Below are 7,412 nucleotides of genomic sequence, written 5' to 3' on the forward strand. Positions count from 1 at the left end.
TAATTTACACCTAAAATTTATTTAATGTTTATTTAATTATTTTTTTAGGTGAAGCAATATTTTTAATGTTTTAATATATATATATTGGATGTTGAAAATAATAATTTATTAACAAAAAAATATTAGAAAAAGGATGAATAGAAATTTTTATTACTTGTGGCAATAAAATATCATTAATACCCAATTAGCTTCCTTGATTTTAAAATGTACCCTCTTGTTCAAAATATAAAATATTAAAGCATTCATGTCCTAGAAGGTAATTGTACACTAATTTTTATTTCAATGATTATTTTTAAAAAAATAAGTTTTTTTTACCAAGTCAACGGGTTTAAAATCTTTTTAAATTGGCAAAACTATTATAATTTTTTATATAATTTGGGATTCATTTATTAATTGTAATATAGGATTAATTTCATTCACCTTCTCTTAAATTTTAGTTTAATTCTTGTAGGTTTTAAATTTTATCAAATTTATTTTTTTATTTTCACTCATCTTCTTTCTCACTCAAAATAAAAAATATATATGACAAAATTTTAAACCTACGAAAATTAAATGTATTTACTCAAAGGTGAATAAAATTAAGTCTTGTCACTTGTGATATATATTTTAAAAAGGAAAAGAAATGTTGTGAATTTTCTTAGAATAAGGAGGTTGACGTAATTGTCACAAGGAAATTTATTGAGGAAGATGAAATCTAAGAGCAAAAGAGCAAAAGATTCCAACCCATTTTTCCACTCAACACATGAAGCACACTACATATTGTTGTAATGTGCAACACAAACAAACACCCATTTTCATTTTCATTGTACTTTTGTGGAGCTTATATATATATATATATATTATAATTTAAATATTTAACTTAAGTAGATTAAGTATGGTTGATAAAATAATTTAATATCATAATTTAAAATTAAAAAATAATTTTAAATATTAAGTCAAAATAATTTATTTTTTCATATTTATATAGAATTTTCTTACATTTATAATTCCATATTACAATTCATTTTTTTATAATAAATATTTTGTAATTATTTATGTGTTTATAATACTTTTAACACGAATATTTGACAAATCAATTTATTACTTAAGATTAATAAATATAAATATTAATGAAAATAAATGAGTGTATATATGTTAATTTGATAATTTAGAAAAACTTTTAAATCAATTTTAGCAATAAACCTTAATGCTAAAAGTAAAATCAATTTAAATCACTAATTAGTAAGTATGAAAGTTTACTAAACATGCTCCAACAATCCAACTCTTTCAATACTACCTTATCATCATTAAGTCTCATTATTATTAACCTTAATAGTAAATGTCATCAGATCATTTTTTTGAACTTGCATGTAGATGGCACATTATTTTAACATGAAGGAAAATTAATTTCTCGAAATGCATTGAAATGATGTGATTGCATAAGTCAATTAAAACAAGAATGTTCACCTTTCATCTAGGAACGATGACTGCTTAGTTAAGATTTAACCGAAATTGAGAAAATGATAAATTAATCTTTGTATTATAGTCCCAAATCACCAAGCCATTGCCCATGCCTAAAATGTTTACACATACCATAAAATGTTTGCATTGTTGTCCATGGCTTTATGCCAAGTACACTTAGGTCATGTTTGGTATGTGAGTTAACATTTCATTCTTTTTCTCAATTATTCTTAGATAACTTAAATAATAATGGAAATAGAATAAAAAAAGGATTACTACAAAAATGAAATCTCATTCATAAATGGGATTTCAATTGATCTCCAATAAAAAGGTTTTTTAATTCCCTCAATAGGAAATGATATATAATATATTAAAATTACTATTTTACCTTTCATATCCATTAGGTTTTTATGATTAATTTTTATTAATAGAGTAAATACCATTTTTCTTTGTCTTATTATCTAGTAAAAAAAACCTCTGAAGATTTTTTTTAAATCAAAATAAAAAAAAATTTTAAAATATACATAAGGTATTATTGTCATTTTTTTTAATTGTTACTAAAAATTGAAATAAAAACAAACAATCATTCTAACCTTACATTTTTAAGTGCATTCAACCCTAAGGATTAGAATTATCGGAGTCATTCATATTTAAGAAGAAATATGAATGGAAACAAATATTCATTCTCATTCTCTATTTTTACATACCATACACAGCCTTAAGTCATACCTTTTACATAATAACTATGAAACTTTAATATTCAATGTTCAACGTAAGAGCATGTTAAAAGCTAAATCAATGGTCCCAAATTTGACAAATAGAATTGGCATTGCAAGTCTACAAAAACAAGAATGAACCACATGACACGAATAAAGTGTTTTATATAAATATTTTATATCCAAGTTGAACTCAAGAAATTTTCTTTGATGGAGAAGGAATTTTTCCTTTTTTTCTCTTCCTATTTGAAAATGGCGATGCATCACTACTAGTTGATTTACTATGCAAGCTATTAGTGAGTAACTCTAGCTTCTTTCATGTTAACAAATTTTGTTCCAAACTTTGTAAATCTAATTCTAGCTAATTTACTATGTAAGCTATTAATGAATTACCCTAGCTATTTTAGGATGGCAATTTTGTTTCAAACTTTCTAAATCTAATTCTAGCTAATTTACTATGTAAGATATTAGTGAATTACCCTAGCTACTTTAGGTTGACAATTTTGCTTCAAACTTTCTAAATCTAATTTTAGCTAATTTATTATATAAGCTATCAGTGAGTTACTCTAGCAACTTTAGGTTGACAATTTTGTTTTAAACTTTCTAAATCTAATTGTACATATTTCTAGAGATTTGCATTAACCTTGGAGACTTGAAATCATTAGCAACTTATACCAATGTCATTCAAGTAAGTATGATTAAGTCTATTCAAATGAACGATAACATACAAAGGTGTATTTTTGTTTTATTGAAATATATGTTTTTAATAGGCTGAAAAAGTGAGTACGCTCAAGCATCTTGAATGCTCGAGTGCCCTTCCAACACTCATCGAGTGCTCTTACCTGATCAAACGGTCTTTATGTAATTTTGCTCATTTTTTAGTTTTGATTTTTCTCTTATTATTAGCTTAACCCACTAGGTTTTTATAATATAAATATATCTTAGGACATCGTTCGTTCAAGGCATGCATTTTATAGTATGATTGTCATTGCTTTTTTTTATGTATTCCCAATAGTCTCAAAGCCTATAATTTGATCAAGATTGTTCACATTATTTGATTGCATCCCCTCAAGTTATTGATGAGTTTACTAAGGATCACATGGACACTGCTCATGAATGTAAATACAAGTGTAGGTACTAACCACTCTTAGGAGGAATGCAACATCTAATTCAAGTAAAAATGTGTACTTCTTCTTTGATATTTAGCGAATATGTTTTGTAGTTGATTGACCCATCATTTTTATATATGTAGAGTTTTTGGGAGACTCTATAGGTAGTTTTCAATGTACATCACATGTTCATTATGAGATTGATTTTCTTGATAGTATTTATGTTATACAATGAAAGATATTTAAATCGTTAAAAAAATTTGTATTTTTTGTCAAAAAAAAATAAAAATAGGAGTATTCCTCCCTCCTTTCACCCCTTTCTCTAAGTAGTTTCATGAAGTAAGATTTAAACTTTCAATCGGTATCAAAACCTACTTGGAAATGTTTTTTAAAATACTATTGATAATTTTGTTTTAGACATTTTTCGATCCAACTTTATCCTTGAAGGCTTGAGTATACTCAAGGTCATTCAAGTACTTATGGTTGAGTTTGTTAAATGAATAATGACATACAAAGTTGCTTGATTGAAATATATGTTTTTATTAAATCCAAAAAAAAAAAAAAGAGTTTTGTACACAAGCATGCATAAGCACCCTAAGTGCTTGAACACCCTTTCAATTCCCATAAAGCACTCTTATCACCTAAGTGGTCTTTAGAAATCTCATACCTAATTTTACAACATTTTGTTTACTTTTTTAGTTTTGGTTTTTTTTCCTATTTATCAACCCAACCCACTATATTTAATGTTATTTTTTAAATGCATGCCCTATGATGTTATGATCATTATTCTTTATACATTCTCAATACTCTCAAATTCCATACTTCGATCAAAATTGGTAGATCATAGTGGTTGATTGTATCCCTTTAAATTGTTAAAAAGTTCACTAAGTAGTGTATGAGTGTTATGTCATGGACATGAAAATGAGTGCAAGTGTTACTCATTCCTGGAATAAGATCATGGTTGATTTAAGTAGAATTGTGTATTCATTCTTTCATATTTAATGAATGGTTTTTATACTTTGAAAAGTTTCTAAGAGGCTTTGTTGACGGTTTTTTATATGTATTGCATAGTCATTGTGGGATTGATTTTATCTTGATATTATTTGTCTTATATTGATCAAAGGATATTTAAATTGTTGAAAAAATTATATTTTTTAGGCAAAAAATTAAAAGAACACAAGACCTATTCAGCCACAATATATAGTTCCATAAACCAGGATATAAACCTTCACAAACAATGGCAAAAATCTCAATAAAATAGATAAATAAAATGTGGTTTAATATTATAAAACTTATAATGAGTTAATTTTTAAGAATATAGAATTGGTAAATTATATGAATTTAAAAATCGAAAAATGAAAAATAAATTCATTTACACTCAATTCCCGGTTATGAAGAGGAGCTTGTAAATTATTTATTAATTAATACCATGATTTACATTTTAGTTATTAATAAACTTTATCGAGATTTCTTAAACAAACACAATATCTTATCATGTTTATTATAAACACTTCAATTTGTTACTGTGAAGGCCCTCATATGCCATATGATGACACACTTGAAGATGACAACTGTAAGATGTCATGATGATTAATCGACAAGTTCCAAGGTATAAAGTTGAATACCAAAAAAATATAAGAAGTGCATATTAACATCTTACTTGCAATATAATATCCTAATGCACGACATCTCCATGCAGAAAAAAAAAAAAAAACCGTTCCACTTCGACCAACTACTAACTGCTCTCTCGAAAAACCCTTTATAGAATCCACGTATTATTAAAAATGGTGAATGTGATAAATTCTTTAAGGCTATGTTTGGTTCCCGGAAAATACAAAGGAAAGAAAAAAAATGTTAAGGAAAATGATTTTCTCATGTTTGGTTGTCCTATGAAAAATATCAAAGAAAATCAAATATAATTAAAACTAATTAAAAGTTTATGTATTTTTAAATTATTTAATCTTTATATTGATGAGTTAAAATAAATAAAATGAGTTTGAAGTAACAAAAAAAATAATTTATCAACTTTTAATCTATTTTTTTTATTTTTCTTCACTTTTTCTTTCCTTCTACTTTTCCTTTGTATTTTCTTTCCCTCGCATTTTCCCTCAAATTTTCCGGAAACCAAACATAGCCTAAGTGAATTATCATAATTATTGTCTAAACTCTCTTAAGTTGTATTTTAGAGTGTATTTGATAGTAATTTTAGAAAATGTTTTTAATCATTTTTAACACTTACATAATACAAATTTTAAAGTATTAAAAAGTTTGAAAACACTTTTTAAAATTACAGTGAAATAAACTTTTATTATACAAATATTGATGTATCGTCAACCCTTTGCTAATAAGGCATGACGATTGTTCATATGCAAGGGTTACTATATTTGACATGATCAAAAAGGTGAACTTCGAGTTTTTTTAAATCAATAATCATGCTTCAATCACTCAAAAATCTAATTATTTATGGTAAAGTCATAAAACATATACTATTTCAAATCAATTACAAGTTTAGAGGAAAAATTCAATGCTGAAGTTGAATCAACCGATCCAACCAATAATTAGTGAAGTAAGCATTATAAGGACAATTAATGATATAAATATAAACATGATGCTAAAACAAGCCCCGAATAAAACTCTTATAAAAAAAATGATCTCATTTCATTATAATATTATATTATAAGAAAATCCTTTGTTTAGGTATTAATCCAAATACATTAAAATATAAATGTCAATTAATCAACGGGCATTAATATATCATAATGGTGACGATAATGGTCACAATCGAAGTATATTTACCAATTATGAATAATAATAAAAAAGTGAAAATATATATTTTTAAAATAAAAGGTTGTCCAACGCATATCATGTTTCACCTTAAATAAATCAAAATTTAAAATGACAAAAAACCTAATTTCCACTTGTCATAGCAGAAAGGCGAGGCACCTTTATACATCCTCCCCAGGGTGACATTACAAATTTACAACTATCACCATATCCCCCATCTTGCACTTTCCCTAATGACACACGAAGGACCATGCCCACGTGGCACAAACCCATATAAAAATAACAATAAAAAAATAAAAAATTATTTGATCCTCTTGTCGATAGCATAAGCTTGGATCCTGTGATTTAAATATAAGATAATTATGTTTTCGTATTCCATTCTTTTTTAATAATAATAAAAATAGAGCATAAGAGAACTTGTCGTGTGCCACTATCACCCCCTTAAAAAATTTAATAATGGGAATAAAAAAATGTAGATGATAGTAAGATTAGGTCAAAATAATCGAAATTCCCTTAAAATAAGCAACATGATCAAATATTATTAAAATCTTTTGTCGTCTCTTCAAAATTTCTTTGATGGAGTCCCCCTTTTTTTTATATTTTATTTTATTTTTTTTTTTTAATAAGGGCAGAAAGCTAAGATACTGGGGTAGGAGCATCAGAAAAGGGAAAATTACCCAGTGGTGTAAAAGTCACTGTGTGGATAGTACATGCTTTGTCCCACTTTCTGGACTTTTCCTTTCATTTTTTCTCTCCACATAATCTTTGCTCCTCCCTAAGCTTTTGATCTTCAAAAATCTGCAAATCCTTCAACTGGGTCTTCTCAATTATAATTTTTCCTTGTAAACTCCCAAAAGTGGGTGGTGGGGTCCATGTGCTTTCTTTGCCAATGTCTCTGTACACACTAGGCAAATTCAGCATTTTGCTTTGTGGTTTCTAAAGCTAATTGCTCTCCCTGGATACATACTTAGATGCCCTTTGGGGTCCTTGACATAATGATTTCAAAAAACACTTTATTTGTTTTGAAAAATCACTTAGAATAGAAACACACTTGAATAAAAATATCACATTGATTTTATCCAATATAACAAAAGAATTCCATGGGACGTACTCCCCGAATCCAAGAATAATGACATAGACTAATTGTCTGGTTCAAGCTAATAAGCTTACTCCAAAGAGATATTCTGGATTAGATATATGAAGTTGGGAAAAATTTTCATATGATTTAGTAAATGGATTATAAGTTCCATCGAGAAGTTCACAATCCATAACCCTTCTACCTCAACGCGGAAAATCCCATAGTGTTGCCTTCCGTGAAAGTTTGAGTCGTGTCTTAGTCCCAATGTCGACATAAATAATATCT

Source organism: Vitis riparia, chromosome 5 (assembly GCF_004353265.1).
Source record: "Vitis riparia cultivar Riparia Gloire de Montpellier isolate 1030 chromosome 5, EGFV_Vit.rip_1.0, whole genome shotgun sequence".
NCBI lineage: Eukaryota > Viridiplantae > Streptophyta > Magnoliopsida > Vitales > Vitaceae > Vitis > Vitis riparia.